General features: G+C 43.9%; 1 protein-coding gene across 4 annotated transcripts in view; it reads right to left on the minus strand.

Annotated features, from left to right (window-relative positions):
* The window catches only part of EIF2B3 (eukaryotic translation initiation factor 2B subunit gamma), a 157,672-nt gene that overhangs the window by 68,770 nt on the left and 71,608 nt on the right, over positions 1-17,294 (minus strand). The gene's annotated exons all lie outside the window — the stretch shown is intronic.

Genomic DNA, 17,294 nt, shown 5'->3' on the forward strand with positions numbered 1-17,294 from the left:
GGCCATTCAAATACTCTGTCATCACTGGCCCTCGCTGACCAGCTGTGAATGCGGAGGTCCTACCTATAACTGGTGGCAGCAATAGCATTTCTGGTAACTCTCAGTATTCTCTATTGATTCAAATCTGGGTTAAGAACAAAGGACAGTTCACATCCTCTAGAGCAGTGAGGCCCGTTTATTCCTTCCTCCTGCACATCCTCTTTCCCTCTAAAGACGGTGTGAAGCCCTGTACTGAAGGACTCTGGCATTTCACATTGATTTTGCTTTCCCCTCCATACACAACTTGTCTCATTCAAAAATGTTCTGGCACAAGGAAAGGGATGTCTGATCCTCTTTCCTATTGCCAGAGCAGAATACGGGCACTGTGCTAGGCTAGTCAATAACAATAAAACACTATCAAGTATTTTTAAGGAGACTCATCAAGCAAGAAGGGTTAGTAAGGAGGGAAACTCCCACCTATACCTGAATCTGACTTTATTTTTATCTCTTTCCCCTTTGATGTCTGAATTCAATTATGAAGCTTGACCCAACACATCCTATCAGTGTATGCTCCCCCTACACCACCCCACACCCTTGTTCTGCTTTCCCCAGGATCAAGAGAACTTGCCTTTTTACTTGTGTTAGTTAGACCAGGAAAAGGATCACTTACAACTCTGGGCAGGTTGTCTTGGGATGAGGTGGAAAGAGCAGTTCTCTGTACAGAGCATGACAGAAACCCACAATACTAGTAGGCAGGGAACATTCTTTACACCTGACTACAGTGAGTGTTCTGTTGAAAGTGTTTTTCTGCGTATGTCCCTTATTTATTGGATTGGACTGGACTATCAAGGCACATAAGCAGGACAATTCTACTTTCATTTAGGAGCATTTCTCAAGCGTGTTATTCAGCCCAAGCTAAAGGTATTATGAACTAAGTATTCATAGTCTTAACATCCCACTTGTAAAGGAAAGATCTTACAATACTAGCGTAACACTTTACTGTAATGTAAAGCGTGTTACACTAAAAACTGATACATAAACGTGGAAGGGATTACTTCACTAACAAAAACATGAGCTCACCTACTAATGCTCCAGGACCAATGTTATCAACAGGTCGGATGTGGTTATGAAAGGAAGCCGTAATAGCAATGTTCTCTATGCAAAGAGGATAGGGAATCCCACTAGTTTAAATGACTGGAAGTTAGCTAATGAAATGCCAATATTTAAAAAGGGCTCTAGAGGCGATCCCAGCAATTACAGACTGGTAAGTCTAACGTCGGTACCGGGCAAATTAGTTGAAATAATAGTTAAAAATAAAATTGTCAGACACATAGAAAAACAAACTGTTGAGCAATAGTCAACATGGTTTCTGTACAGGGAAATCGTGTCTTACTAATCTATTAGAGTTCTTTGAAGGGGTCAACAAACATGGACAAGGGGGATCCAGTGGACATAAGTGTACTTAGATTTCCAGAAAGCATTTGACAAGGTCCCTCACCAAAGACTCTTACATAAATTAAGCTGTCATGGGATAAAAGGGAAGGTCCTTTCATGGATTGGGAACTGGCTAAAAGACAGGGAACACAGGGTAGGATTAACAGGTAAATTCTTCAGATGGAGAGGGCTAACTAAGTGGTGTTCCCAAGGGTCAGTCCTAGGACCAATCCTATTCAATTATTCATAAATGATCTGGAGAAAGGGGTAAACAGAGGGGTGGCAAAAGGTTTGCAGATGATATTAAACTACTCAAGATAGTTAACGACAAAGCAATATGAAGAACTTCAAAAGATCTCACAAAGCTAAGTGATTGGCAGCAAATCGCAAATGAAATTATGTGGACAAATGTAAAGTAATGCACATTGGAAAAATAACCCCAACTATACATACAATATGATGGGGCTAATTTAGCTACAACGAGTCAGGAAAAAGATCTTGGCGTCATCATGGATATTCTCTGAAGATGTCCACGCAGTGCACAGAGGTGGCAAAAGCAAACAGGATGTTAGGAATCATTAAAAAGGGATAGAGAATAAGACTAGAATATATTATTGCCCTTATATAAATCCATAGTACACCCACATCTCGAATACTGTGGACAGATGTGGTCTCCTCACCTCAAAAAAGATATTCCAGCACTAGAAAAGTTCAGAAAAGGGCAACTAAAATGATAGGGGTTTGGAGAGGGTCCCATACGAGGAAGAATTAAGAGGTTAGGACCTTCAGCTTGGAAAAGAGGAGACTAAGGGGATATGATAGAGGTATATAAAACTGAATGATTGGAGAAAGTGGATAAGCAAAAGTTATTTACTTATTCCATTAATACAAGAACTAGGGGTCACCAAATGAAATTAATAGGTAGCAGGTTTAAAACAAACAACAGGAAGTTCTTCTTCACACAGCACACAGTCAACTTGTGGAACTCCTTACCTGAGGAGGTGTGAGGCTGTGACTATAACAATGTTTAAAAGGGAACTGGATAAATTCATGGTGGCTAAGTCCATAAATGGCTATTAGCCAGGAAGGGTAAAGAATGGTGTCCCTAGCCTCTTTTCATCAGAGGATGGAGATGGATGGCAGGAGAGAGATCATTTGATCATTGCCTGTTAGCTTCACTCCCTCTGGGGCACCTTGCATTGGCCACTGTCGGTAGACAGATACTGGGCTAGATGGACCTTTGGTCTGACCCGGTATGGCAGTTCTTATGTTCTTATGTAGAGTTTTGAGGTCTTGCATTTGAAAGCCAGAGGGCTCCCTCCTGCACAGCATCCTGGGAAAGGTTTCCTCCTTTCTATGGAGGATGGAGAATTCTGATAGCCTCTCTCATGAAAACAGGTTTGCAAAAGGCCAGGACCATTCCCCCCCAAGAAAATATGAAGGTGACACAGAGAAAGGAAAGGGAGCAAGCACAAGGCCGGGGGGCGGGGACGGGACAAGAGAAAAGATGGGAGGAGACAACAGATGTGCGAGAAAGGAAGAGGGAAAAGACAGCTGAGCAGCAGAAAGACAGAAAAAGCAGGGGGAAAGCAGGGAAAACAACGCAAGACAATTCCTAGCTTTAGGGTCTAATTCAAGAAGCCCAATTCCTCTACACAATGCTGGGTTTCCCCTTCCTGAATGCACATGGCCTGGCAATCCCCATTAAGTGCAAAGATGAAGGGTGGAGGTTGCCTGGGCTACAAAGATCTAGTAAATACTATCAGGGTGGCTTGCCCTAAGGGCTGGAAGGCCTGGGGCCAGACGCCAGCCAACCCTGAATACTATGGAGCCGCACCTGGGAGAGATCAGATGATTGCCCTACAAAGAGCAGCAGGAAGCTGCAAAGAAAGGGAAGGAAGCTCAGGAAACTGCACAGAGAAAGGCTCCTGCAGGGAACACGCGGACATCAGGAGAGTTTGAAGGCCAGAGCCCAGGAGGCTCCTGGGGGAACGGAGACTGAGTTTGGGCTTGAGGCCAGAGCCAGAAGGCTGAGTTCCAGCTAGGAAGAGCTGGGAGGACAGGCTGTAAGAATACACTGGGAAGATAAGCTCTGGCTAGAAGATGCCAGAACTAAGTTTGAGCTTTTGGGTGTGACAATGAACTTTAATTTGGGACCCTGAGGAATTCTGAACTGTTTGTGTTATTAAACCAGCCCCAGGCAGGCACGGCTTTAACCCAGAGAGAAGACTATGTACCATTTTTTAGAGGCCCTGAAGAGAGGGAAACAGAGGCACAGTGCTGCAGAGTGGGCGTTCAGGGGGGCAGCCAACCCTATTACATGGCTCAAACAGAAGAGTGGAAACCAGGAACTCCTCAGTTAATACTGGTTTAGACACTAAATTCATGTGTGGCCCAGGGTCAGTCACAACCTCTGGGTGTCCATTTCCCCACTGGCAAGATGGAGACAATAGTACTTACCTCCCTGTGGCGCTGCGAGCGTTTACAAACTGATCTTTGCGCTACATTTTGAAACAAATCTATTTAAGCCCAAGTATCATTATTACAAAATTACAGTCCTGAACACTACACAGCCAGAAGCAAAAGGATATCCTGCTCACAACTCCATCAGATAACATCTGCTCCATCAACAAGACAAACTGATGGTAAGAATGAAGGTTAGCGTCCAGAACTGGACAAGAACAGAACGCAGGGAGATCTCTTGATGAGGACTCCTGTGCTTCAGAGACCACCTAAGTGATCTGCAACAGAACAGAGCCACAGATGACATCTGAAGCTGTGATAACGTCAAGTGGATGAAGCTCTGGTCTAAGCACCGTAAACCTGTGGTGAGGAGAGCCAAGCTAAACTAGACTGATAATACTACTCTATCATAACAGGCCACTAAGAAAAAAAATGTGATTTAACGTATTAGTGTTTAAGCCAAGGTTACCTTCGGGTGAAAGTAACAAGAGGCAAGTAATCTAATCAATTCACAGGGCAGCAAACTCCATCACTAGTTCAAACGAGCAGGTGGTAACGAAGATCAAAAGCAGGATGGCATCCTGTTACACAGCCACAAGAGCCAGCCGATAGAGAGAGAAACAAATACTGACTAACCCTGTCTTGAGCACTGATACACCCAGGTTTAGCAGCCTGAAAAGATAAGGCAGCAGGCTTTTATTTATAGCATCAAAGTCACATAGTATTTGCTGGGAGGAGCTGGTTGCAGCTGGGTAAGCGTTAAATAATTAATATCGGTTTGTTTGTTAGTTAAAAAACTTGCCAGACATTTCTCTGGGCAGAGCATTAGATGGGCAGTGATTATAGCCTCCACTGTTTGAATTCTTTTATGTCACACATGAAATCGCACCAAGCTGCTGAGCAACACTTTAGACCAGCAAATGCTACTGAACTTAGGGCTTGATCCTGCCTCACTGAAATGAAATGGCAAAACTCTCACTGAATGCAATGGTGCAGGATCAGGCTACAGTGCTTACTACCGTGCGTATTTCCATGGACGTCAACAGGGCTGCTCACAGTAGCAAGCACCTTGCGTGGCGGTACGTGTTTGAAGGATCAAGCCCTAATGGTGAGGTCTGAGGAGCTCACTGGAGGGAAATCTACAATGGCGAAGTTACGAGAAGTCAGGGGAAGATGGGGGATGAAAAGAAGAGGCTTCCAATGAATGAAAAAAGTCATTTCATTTGTCAAATTAGTGCTCAGCGGCACGTGGCTCTATAAAATCCTGTGCTTGGATGTGTCTGCACTAAGTTCCCCATGAGCAGTCAGAAAAGTCTGTGCATGCAGTTCCTCACACACCACTCAGAAACGGTAAGCAGCACTAACAGTATTCTTGCACACATCTCCCCTCCCACCACTTTTGAAAATGGAGCTCTACGCTTTTTCTTCCTGATAACCCCTCTCTCAGGATTTCCTCCCTCAGGGAAATCAGCCTCTTGTTTGAAGAAAAAAAAAAAAAAACAGACACTTGTCTGAACTGTAAACTAATTAAGAGAGACAACCACAAAGAGCTTAAGGTTCAAACCAGCCTTGCACTCCCACGGACAGTGAGGTAATTCCAGTCTGGGGTCAAAATCATCAATCTACAGGGAGCAGAGGGAATGTTTAAAGCCGAAAAGTCTCTCTGCTCAGCATGGGATATTGCCACATTAACCCCACCACCGCACAAATAAACCAGTTGAGCAGGAGGAATCCTGTGGCCTCTCCCCATAACTTCGTACAGCTGTGGATGGAGAGCAGAAATACCCTTGATGAAGCCCAAGGACTTGAAGTTGTCCATATTCCAATGCTAATCTGAGCACTGTCCTAAGGCAAAGGCACTCACACCTGCAGTGATTAATCTGGCCTCTGACCTTTGAACTAATTGACATGATCTCTGGGCATCCCATAGTCCTGGGCAGTTAGGGTGTGTTGTTCCCCTTTAAAAAAAAAAAAACACAACACATGAAATGCTCTAAGTATGCATCACATTCCTCACTCAACCTCCTTCTTAACTCAAGGACATACAGCACTTCTATTCTGTATAACCCACACACTGTACCAGGGCTTTTATATCTCCTGCACTATGCGCTAGGTTCTTACACTCACAGGGGAAGCACCTGTTCCAAATGTACATCCCTGTTCCTCGATTGTTTACCCAGAGATGCCGTTCTCACATAAAGCTGTGGATGTGAAAGCAATGTGCAGCTCAGTGCTAACAGAAATTTTACAGCAAAAGCTGCTAGCCAACCTTTAAGTAGCTCAGGCATTCCTTTTTTTAGAGAAGGAAAGTCCATAGAAAATCTATGGCTCATTTACAGTACAGCTTTTGGCTGGAGAAGTTACCAGTAAAAAAACAACACACTCTTACTTCAGCTCTTCAAAATCACAGCCACTTTATGACCTCAGTTTGATACAGTGCCTTTCATCCAAAGAGATCCCAAAGCACGTAACAAAATGAATGTACCTACTTGTAACTAAGGAGCCCTTTGCCCACCAGCGAAATGCTGCCACCTCTGGGCTGAAATGCGGTAGCTGTTTACTGTGCACGGTTTAAGGACAGCCTTGCAAAATTCTATTCACCCCCACACCCCAGACCAGACATGGTTTTGGATGGTGAGTAAAATAGCAGTAGTAGATTTTGTGCCTGCACTGATAAGTTTTCATGACAAGTTTGGAAGACTGGTTTACAATGAGCAGTGAATACTCAATCCAAAGGAAACTGTGGAATGTAAATGGGCAGAGATGGGATTACCCAAACTGGAATTTAACAAGGACACGGGCTACTACTGCTAGTCTTACAAAATGTGCCGAGAGCATGTGTGACCGGGATCTGTTTTATATCTCATTCAAAATATGGCACCTGCAGCAGCTCCAGACTCCCCTAAACCATGCTAGAACATTAACTACTGACAGAGGAAAGACGCAACTTGGTTTCTTAGGACAGTTATGAAGAACGGATATATGCCAAATTCACAAATTAATTCCAGTAGCAGATTACCACCAGCTGATGGGAAAGATCTTAAAAAATTACACGAGGAATATTATTTTTTGCACCTAGCTATTTAATACACTATTGCTTTCAAAGAGACACTGCATTTGTATAGCACCTGCAATGGGAAGGTGGCTTTATTTACCGTAACGGTTTGTGATGCATTTTTCTCAGAAATAAAGGTCTCCGGATATTATGATTCAGAATGTCTCTCTCCCAACTTCTAGATATGATGCAAGTGATAAATCAAATGATAAAGCCATAGCTCTCAATTTCTTTAAACTGAAACAATACTCATTATTAAGAATGCCATACAACACTGGTCATTACAACCATGAAACTGTTTGATAAACAATGCCTCTCAACAGAGCACATCTTACAGCTGAATACCCTTGAGAAATGACTCAAACATTTCTACCCAAGGCATAGGCTAATGGTCAGAGCACAGGATTAATACAGTTTTAGGCCAGAGTGATATATGAACATAAGAATGGCCCTACTGGGTCAGACCAAAGATCCATCTAGCCCAGTATCCTGTCTTCCGACAGTGGCCAATGCCAGGTGCCCCAGAGGGAATGAACAGATCAGGGAATCATCAAGTGATCCATCCCCTGTCACCCATTCCCAGCTTCTGGCAAACAGAGTCTTGGGACACCATCTCTGCCCATCCTGGCTAACAGCCATTGATGGACCTATCCTCCATGAATTTATCTAATTCTTTTTTGAACCCTTGAACTTGATGATCAAGTCTGACCTTCTGCATAACATGGGCCAAAGAATTTCATCCAGCGTCTCCTGCATCTACGTTTTAGACAGGGACACTGTCTGACCTTGTACAAATCACTTACTCTGCCCCAGTTCCTCCATCTACAAAATGGGAATAGCGATATTATCTACCTCCCCAATTCCCAGGGACACTAAGTGCCATTGCTTGCGGCTGGTTCTGTAGATGAGTGCTCATGCTCTCTACTCAGCTAAACGCCTGCTGCTGAAGAGAGCGCTTTCCTCCACTTGGCTTTGCAGGTCCTCCTGGCCATTCCCAGGGCCAGTGGCTGAATGGAGGTGGGTGGGTGATAGCTCTGTACAATTTATTAATTCCGATTGATACTGTGACGTTGTGTTATGAAAGACTGCTGTATTCTGAGTGCCTGTCTGTATGTGGATCCATTATTGTGGATGGGGCCTGTAGCAGATAGCCCCAGACAGGTACACAGCAAAAGACTTAAGGCTGACAACAGTACTTAAGCCTCAAAGGTTATGCAAAAACTCGGCTGCATCCATAGGGGGAAAAGAGTTTAGGTGACTCTTCTGAAGGGAGGCAATAAGGTAGGATCAGTGGACATTTATCAAGAGAAGAACAAAAAGAGCCAGAGACCAGGAGGGGTTTAAAAAGTAAGAGAAACACAGTAACAGGGGCCAGACAGGAAGAGGAAGCTCAGGCCAGGAGACAGCAAGGTCGCAGAAGCTGGATACGTATAATGGAGCATAGAAGTGTTAGGCTGTGCAAAGCATACATGTCCAAAGAGACTTGCACTGTGAACTCCAACCTGTGGGTGCAGTTCTGGCAGAGTGTTTAAGTGACTGGGGTACCTCAGGCAGTGCTGACCTTGGGGGCTGAGGACAGATTGGCTGAAGAGCCCCATTTCCACAGAGTCAGTGCCCTGGAAACAAGCCAGGGAGAAACTAGAGCTGCAATCTGCGGAGGCTCTAGGAGCTTAACACAGCCTTGGGGATCCAGAGCAGCAGAGGCTCAGATTCCCCTCCTGGGGGCACTCACTGGGAACAGTGACAGAGGAAAAGAGGGCACAGAGTTCCCCTTATCCCATTCGCCCCTCTCTGATCTTTCTCTTGCTTACACATGCACACCAAAAAAAAGGGATGCAGAGAAAGGGATGGAAAGATGAAGTGAGATAGGCAGTGGAAAGACTTGCTTGCACTGGGGTAATTTTGCACCAGTGTAGCTGCACTGATGCAATCCTCTAGCATAGACATGCTGTTCTGCTGTAGCTTACTTGGGACCAGGGCCGTCCTTAGGCATAGGCAACATAGGCAGCTGCGTAGGGCACCTGAAAATTTGGGGCACCACTGGGTCTTAGTGTCCCCTCGCTTGTTTTCCTATCCCTGTTCTGACCCTTCCTGCAGGCTCCCACAGATGCCTGCTCTAGCCTGGTGAGTCTTCCTTTGGAGGAAATCTGGTAGTTAAAAGTGAAAAAACCTCCAGCCTGCCAGACCTATTAGCACAACATTGAAACTGTTAAAGAGACATTCAAGGGGTAATAAAGCCATTTAACAGGCATTTGCCAACCCCAAGGTATATACTGACAGGTTTCAGAGTGGTAGTCCTGTTAGTCTGTATCAGCAAAAACAAGGACGAGTCCTTGTGTCACCTCAAAGACTAACAAATTATTTGGGCATAAGCTTTTGTGGGCTAGAACCCATTTCATCAGATGTCCACGAAAGCTTATGCCCAAATAAATTTTTATACTGTCAATTTCTGACTTTACTGACAAAAACAGTTGTGCATTAATGTAATATTTACACAGAACATGTCAGTCTACAGGACCTTAGTTTAAAATTTGCTTTAAAAATATTTCATTAGTGAGCTGGTGAAGATTATAAAATCACATTTCTAAAAAATGCTTGCATAGAGTTTTAGATGCACAATCATCTTTAGCCTTAAATGCGTGGATCTTCAGACATACAGTTTTTTAAATAAATCCTTCAAAAGACCTCCCTTATCTAAAATACACATTTTAATTACTATAGTTAAAAAAAAAAGTGCTTCCAAGTCTTCCTGTCCTTTCTGTCCATCCCTTCACCACCTCTCCCCCCACTCCCCACTGAAGAGAGCCCTTAAAGGGACAACAGTCCTTCCCTTCCAGATAGCTGGACAAAGAGTTTCCCTTTCTTTACTTCTGACTATCCGATGAACTAGTTTTAAAAGAACCCTCCAGCAAAATCAGTACCTTAGTAAGACATAAAATCCTTGTTATACCTAAAATCTTTGGAAACATATTTTTTTAAAGTTGGTGAAATTTCATAACCATGTCTCTTGTTATGGAGATCACACAAAGTAAATTACTGTTCCCTTTTTCTAAAAGCAATGAACATTGTTATGAACACACTAAACCTCTCTGATTAATTTAAAATAATGTCTTTGTTTCAGTGAGTTAAATATGTAGTAATCTGGAATGCTGGCTTAAGGTTTGAGTACATTTAAAATATAAATTCAGCTTAGAAATACTGATTAAGAAAATGTAAAACAGAGAAGAGCTGCATCATGTATTCCATTATATGTAATGTTGTATTCAGCAGGACAGCTGACTCACCCTTACTATGAAGTTTTTGCAAATAAATCTCTGACAAACTTCAGGGCATATCAAAAAACCTGTGACTGACATTTTTTATTCCCAAATTTTAGTGTTTTTAATTAGGTACTTTCTTCATGTCCATTCTGCATGAGGGAGAGGGTATGGGAGTCTCTGCGGGGAACTGTGACTCTCCACCACCATGAGGCAGGCCAGGCATCTCATTATCCTTTGCTGTCTCGTCCCTCCTCCCCCTTCTCCACCAGGCTGTGAGCTTGGGCTGCCATCCGGCATAGGGGCACCAGTTTAATAATACTGCTTAGGGCCCCATAAATCCTAAGAACGGCCCTGCTTGGGACAGCGAAAGGGAGAGAGCATGTGCCAGAGAGGTGGCACTAAGCAATGGAGGGGTTAGTATGAATGAGGGGGTAGGCTGACTAGAGAAGCAGCCCAGTGAAACGGGGAAGGAATGGGAGAGGGTGAGATGGCATTCACAGATCTTCAACTGGAACCCTGGCCGTTATTTGTTCCATGTACAATGGGAAAAGTTCCTTCTCATGTTTGCCAAGCACTGTGAACATGCAGAGCACTGCCCACAGATGGTAAGCACCAGTATTATACACATTCCATGTAACATCTGAAACTACACCTAGAATCGGGCCAAGAGCAAAGCCATTTATTGCACATTAATATTGATTCAATACTAACTAGAACTGAACTTGATTTAGTCCGTTTGGATCAGATCCAGTCTCCAAGTTCATTTTTCTCATGTTGGGCTAGAAAATGATTTAAGGAAGATAATCCAGCGTTGGAAGATTTTCTGTTTTATTAAGGAAGGTGTAACAATTGAAGCTCTGCAATTTAAAGACTTACAACCTTTAGCTCCTTTTATCCCTCCCAACAGATGTGCTCAAGTGGAAAGTCACCTGGGTAAAGAATTATTCCATGAAATCAATAGGACTGAAGAGATGGCAACCCACAAGGGGAACAAGCTTTACGCAAACATGAGAAGTCAAAAGATTGTAGGGATGCTACTGAAGAACAGCAGCTCCAGTTGCTCGCTCCTACGCCAGTTCCCAAAGGGCCAAACAGTAGACAGCCGATATATTTTCTTAAATCAAATAACTACAGTGAATGCATGGGAAATAGTGAAACTAAAAACTGGGTCGAAGCTGTAGGTCGTTGTAACGTGGACCTGCCTCTAGCCCCGTCCTCTTCCCTGCAGAAACTGCACAGAGTCCTCCAGGTGTGCTCTTGTTGAAGCTTTCTTACAAGACCCCTTCACCAATGTCATTTCCAAGATTAGGTGGATTTTACTAGGGTTGGCTCAAAGGATAGAAGAATGGGCTGGATGAATGGACTATCAGGGCGATAGAAAGCTGGCTAGGTCGTCGGGTTCAACGGGGGGGGTAGTGATCAATGGCTCCACAGCTAATTGGCAGCTGGTATCAAGCAGCGTGCTCCAAGGGTCGGTCCTGGGGCCAGTTTTGTTCAATATCTTCATTAATGATCTGGAGGATGGCATGGACTGCACTCTTAGCAAGTTTGCAGACGACACTATACTGGCAGAAGTGGTAGATACGCTTGAGGGTAGGGATAGGATACAGAGGGACCTAGACAAGTTAGAGGATTGGCCCAAAAGAAATCTGATGAGGTTCAACAAGGACAAGTGCAGAGTCCTGCACTTAGAAAGAAAGAATCCCATGCACTGCTACAGACTAGGGACCGAGTGGCTAGGCAGCAGTTCTGCAGAAAAGGACCTAGGGGTTACAGTGGACGAGAAGCTGGATATGAGTCGACAGTGTGCACTTGTTGCCAAGAAGGCAAATGGCATTTTGGACTGTATAAGTAGGAGCATTGCCAGTAGATTGAAGGATGTGATCATTCCCCTCTATTTGGCATTGGTGAGGCCTCATCTGGAGTACTGTGTCCAGTTTTGGGCCCCACACTACAAGGAGGATGTGGAAAAATTGGAGAGAGTCCAGCGGAGGGCAACAAAAATGATTAGGGGGCTGGAGCACATGACTTATAAGGAGAGGCTGAGGGAACTGGGATGCTTAGTCTGCCAGAAAGAGAGAATGAGGGGGATTTGATAGCTTTTCAAACTACCTGAAAGGGGGCTCCAAAGAGGATGGATCTAGACTGTTCTTCAGTGGTAGCAGATGACAGAACAAGGGAGTAATGGTCTCAAGTTGCAGTGGCGGGAAGTTTAATTGGATATTAAGGGAAACTTTTGACTAGGAGGGTGGTGAAGCACTGGAATGGGTTACCTAGGGAGGTCATGGAATCTCCTTCCTTAGAGGTTTTTAAAGTCAGGCTTGACAAAGCCCTGGCTGGGATGATTTAGTTTGGAATTGGTCCTGCTTTGAGCAGGGGGTGGGACTAGATACCTCCTGAGGTCCTTTCCAACCCTGATATTCTATGATTCTATTAAAGGAAATCTATGGTCTGCAAAATCTGCAAATTTAAAGCAATTGCTGGGCTCCACACTGTAATTAAAACTAACACCCTAAACTGCAACTAAAATAGTCACAATGCAACTAAAAACTTAACTGGGGGCAGAAAAGACAAGGTGAAAATGAGTGCGTCTCTTTTACTGGATGGTGCCAGAAGCAGGATAACATGAACAGCCTTCACAGCGTTCTGTGGCTCCCACTGGGTGCCAACCTAATGGACATCCAATCAAAGCCATCCCTTTCTGCCCAATTAATTAATTAAAGACTTGAAAATGCCTCCACCCCCTGCCCCTGTTGTGCCCAGCCCCACACACGGCCAGAGGGGCAGTGAGTGCTACAGTGCTGAAATCCTCATTTGGAAAGCATGGGGTTTTTCAAGACTGAACTTGTGTAGTCTTAAAAGAGCGTCTTTTACAAGAGCGTTTGAAGCTAAAAGTGGCATGTTCATAAAACGCCAGCAAATACCACTCCTCTTCACATGCTGCTTTTACAACGCAAACAAAATTTAATTTCATAACTACTGTGGCTGCTCAGTGCCAGAGGCCACCAAACCTGTGGGATGCCAGTAGCACCATGACTCGGGGAGGCACTGGAGTTGTTTCAGAAGCTGGGCCTTGTAGGCACTAACTCCGGTAGGTCCCAATAACCACTCAGACACATGTGACTAAGGGAAGCGGTATTTTACTAGGGCGAGCAGGAAAGGAAAAGGTTGCAAATACTGTAGGTTCAGAGGCTTAGACAGTTACAATTCAAAGTGAACAGCAGCAGTGATTGTGGGTCCCTTGGGCAGCCCAGTAAAGAGTCAAGACTCTTCAGGGATAATGCCTGGGGTGCCCTCCCCAGTCCAGTCTCTGTTCAAGTGTTTACCAGGCTCAGTTACCATCTCTCACTGGGGCGCCTTTGCACTGACTCCCTGCCAACCACTGCAGCTCCCCAGCAAGTCCCACACAGGTCTGCCCCCAGCTGTACGGTCTGGGAGCCACAGTCTGTTCCACATGCGGCTCTCAGTGCAGTTCTAGGGATTCTGCCTCTCTCCATATCCCTGCTTGCCACCCAGCTGTTGCTTCAGCTTCTCTGCAGCTCCTGGCTAGCCACCGTACAGCAGAGGCTTCCACACTGAGCCCAGCCATCCCTGCTCTAGGACCTTCCCCCTCACCTGGTGAGGAGGAAGGGGATGCACAGTGGGAAGCAGGCTGAAGGGAGTTGGAGTCCCCTGCTTGGCAAATCCATCACAACACTCATCTCTTTCCATGGGGCCCAAGAAGAGCCTGCAAAGACTGGCTGGTAGAAGGAGAGGTTTTTTCTGGGCTTTTTTTTTTTTTAAAAAAAACAACTCCTCGTTTTTATGATATTATTTAGTGCGGTGAGCGTGGTGCTGTACAAAACTTGGGTAAGACCATCTCTGGCCCCACAAAAAGCTTACAGCATAGGAGGGAAGAGAGGGGGGACAGGAAGCATGTATAAACCCAAAGAGAAAAACTCAAGTATTCTTATGTTTTACATTATTAAAGGTGCCTCAGTCCAAGCCCATACAGGACTTCCCCCGCAGTAAATCTGGTACACGATCACTTCCTTGGACCTTGATCTATGGTGAGGGAAGTACTGTCATTTCATGTTCCCTGTGGTCACTCTCTGCTGAACTAGTGTTCTGAACCTCAGTTCCCTTCGACTTCCCTATGGGCCTCCTGCTTCTGTCTCAGCTTTGATACACAACAAGGATTTAAAACAAAGAAGCCAAATAGATTTGGATTGCAGATCCACAGAACTGCTGCAATCAAGTAACACATCAGCTCCATCTTGCTCCTTGACAGATCTCACTCAGTATGTATGAATGGAAAGATATTTAGTCTGTCAGGTCAGGGCAGTCAACTGAATGGCTCCAGCCTAGCCAGAAGTTAATGAACATCACTGGGTATGTCTTCACTGCAGAGGAGCCCAGGCTTCCCCTCGGTGACACATCCCTACTGGAAAGTCCTACTGAGGTAGAGGGCAACAAAATACATCCAGCTAGAATTGTGGAAGGCTTTGGTCGACATCCAAGCTTGATTAGACTGCATCCTCATTGCAAAATAGGTGGGTTGCCAGCCCAGGTTTCAGTGAAACCCTGGGCCAAGCCTATTCCTCAGTCATACATGCTAGCCTGGGCTAACAAGGCCAGATCAGAGGTGTCTGGACGGCAGGGGGGATAGGAGCAACGCCCAGATTAGAGCCCTGCAGTGAAGTTATATCCTTTTGTAATAAGGGCTACAAACACACACTAGGATATTTAAATAATATTTCCCTCAACAGCCATAAATTACACAGGACACATTTGTTTCTTGTCTAATGATATTCCAAAGGTATAAAACAACAAGTTAATGAAAACTAAACTAGTAATTAGAAAAGACAGAACTCTAGTACGATTGCCATCTCTAACCAGACTTAAAAACAAAGCAGAGTTGGAATTAAATTAAAACCAATTACCAGAGATCTCAGATCATCACTTTAATTCAGATGGAACTCTCTGCATGTAAATATTTTAATTATTAATTAGTTTATAAAGAACAACCTCAAAAATACCATGGGGCCATGGATGAAAGTGTCAGCAGAAAAAAAGCTCAAGAAAAATCTATCGTACTGCAAAAAGAATAAGATGTTCACCAAGAGTTCAAATTAAAATTTTTAAACACATAATTACAGTGGTTGGAACCACACTGGCTTATTTTCTGTTTAGAATAGATTACTCATGATTTAAAATTTCCAGATCTTTTAATGGCAATAACAGAAGTTACTGCATCATATTACTTAGTAGGAAGAAACAAGCTTACACCTAAAATGCTTTTGGGAGGATGTTACAGTTGGAACCCTACATCCTTAAACCTCATCTGAATGTCAACATATCATATATACCGCACACTGAAGACAAGTCTAGGTAGGTATTTAAAGAGCCTTTCTCATCTTTCATCTGCTTACCAGGGCCTGCATAACTGCTCAAGAATGAGCGCTGGTAATTTTGTTCCTTTTGCAAAGTGACCAGACTGCGGCTAAAATACAACAGTGGACAGAGGAAAACTAGAGCAGGTATCTTGGCTAACCCGATCGATTAAGCCAGTGTTTAGAGCAGTAGGGTACCTTCCTTCCTCTGTATGACTATTGCAGAATAGAAGCTCCATTGAAACAGAACCTTATTCTTCACTTGTTAACTTATTTAATGCAGAAGACTGGTTGAGGATGGGGGAATTGCTTTTAGAATAAATAGAAGAGATTTTTGCAGTGTTGTTGTAGCCTTGCTGGTCCTAGGATACGAGAGAGACAAGGTGGGTGAAGAAGTATCTTCTATTGGACCAACTTTTCTGTTGGTGGAAGAGGCAAGTTTTTTGAGCTCCACAGAGCAGAGATTTTGTCTGTTTAAAGAAACATTTTTAAAAAAGAAAAGCAGCTGACTTGAAAGCCAACAAGATGGTGCCCATCACTGTATTTTTAAAATGTAAATGCTGGTGTCATTTCTTTGTTTTATGTGGTTGCAATTACAAAGTCTGGTTTCTAGTGTAACTACTAAGAGCTTTATGGTTTTCTAGTGGGTGTACTAGCATACTGCTTGTCTGGAGACATACCATGACTGTCATGCTTAAACTGGTAGAAGAGATGTTACTAATCCAGATTTAAAATAGTCCCTGAATATTAGTGCAATGGCACAGAATGGCCTTTTCCACACAGGACACGTATCACAGACCACAGGATGGGACTGAGGAGCAAAAACACAAACAGCAACTGATGCTTTTACTGTTTAGCTTGCCCATTTGTGGCACCAACCCAAAGGTTCACGGCTAGAGGAAACGTACTGGCAATGACTGGCTGCTGAACTCAAATGCCTCTCTCATCCGATCTTTAAAAAAATCTCAGTGCAAGTACCAGAGTAGCAACAAATCAGATCCTTGCACTTTAATGAGGATAAATGCCTTGTCGGACAATGCTCCCATCTTGAACCATTTAGCATTACAAACAGTAAAAAGGACTCTTGTGGTTGATGACCTGCAGATTATCACTTACAATTTTTTTAAACAATCTCAAATGTTATTAAAAACAAAACAACTCCCATTTCTCTTCTTGCCTGGAAGACACTGGGTCCATTCCCCAGATGTGGCTAAGACCTGCCTCGGTATTCTCCAGCAGCCCCAACGAGACGAATGTCAGAAGTAGGCTTTCAATGGTTTGAGGTTTATAGGAATGAAAGAAGGAAGAATTAAATTTGAAACTCTGCTTGTTTACTAGAACTAATTAAATATGCCAGATTTCTGGGCAAGGCTTCTTAGCCTGTGGCTCCTAAGTTACTGGCTTGTAAAACAGTCAAAAAATTACACAAGTGCAGAGTGAAAGTACACCAATAGAGTGTTTCATGTCCAGTCCTGCCCTCAGCTTGTAAAGAGAGAAATGTTCGTTAGAAACCATCTGAAACTATAAAGACCTATGCTGGCTTCCTAGACTGTAATACAGACTGCTAAAGGGTTGACTCGACAACGATTCCTTCTGAGGCGTGAAGTATCAAGTAGGAGGGCTTAAGAACCAGTGGCCAGCACACAAAATGAACCTTAAAATTCAGCGGCATGCTTACTCCTAAAATACAAGGGCTCCAATTCTGCTCCCATTGAAATTCATAGGAGTTTT

The sequence above is a fragment of the Chelonoidis abingdonii genome, chromosome 7, assembly GCF_003597395.2.
Source record: "Chelonoidis abingdonii isolate Lonesome George chromosome 7, CheloAbing_2.0, whole genome shotgun sequence".
In the NCBI taxonomy this organism is placed as follows: domain Eukaryota; kingdom Metazoa; phylum Chordata; order Testudines; family Testudinidae; genus Chelonoidis; species Chelonoidis abingdonii.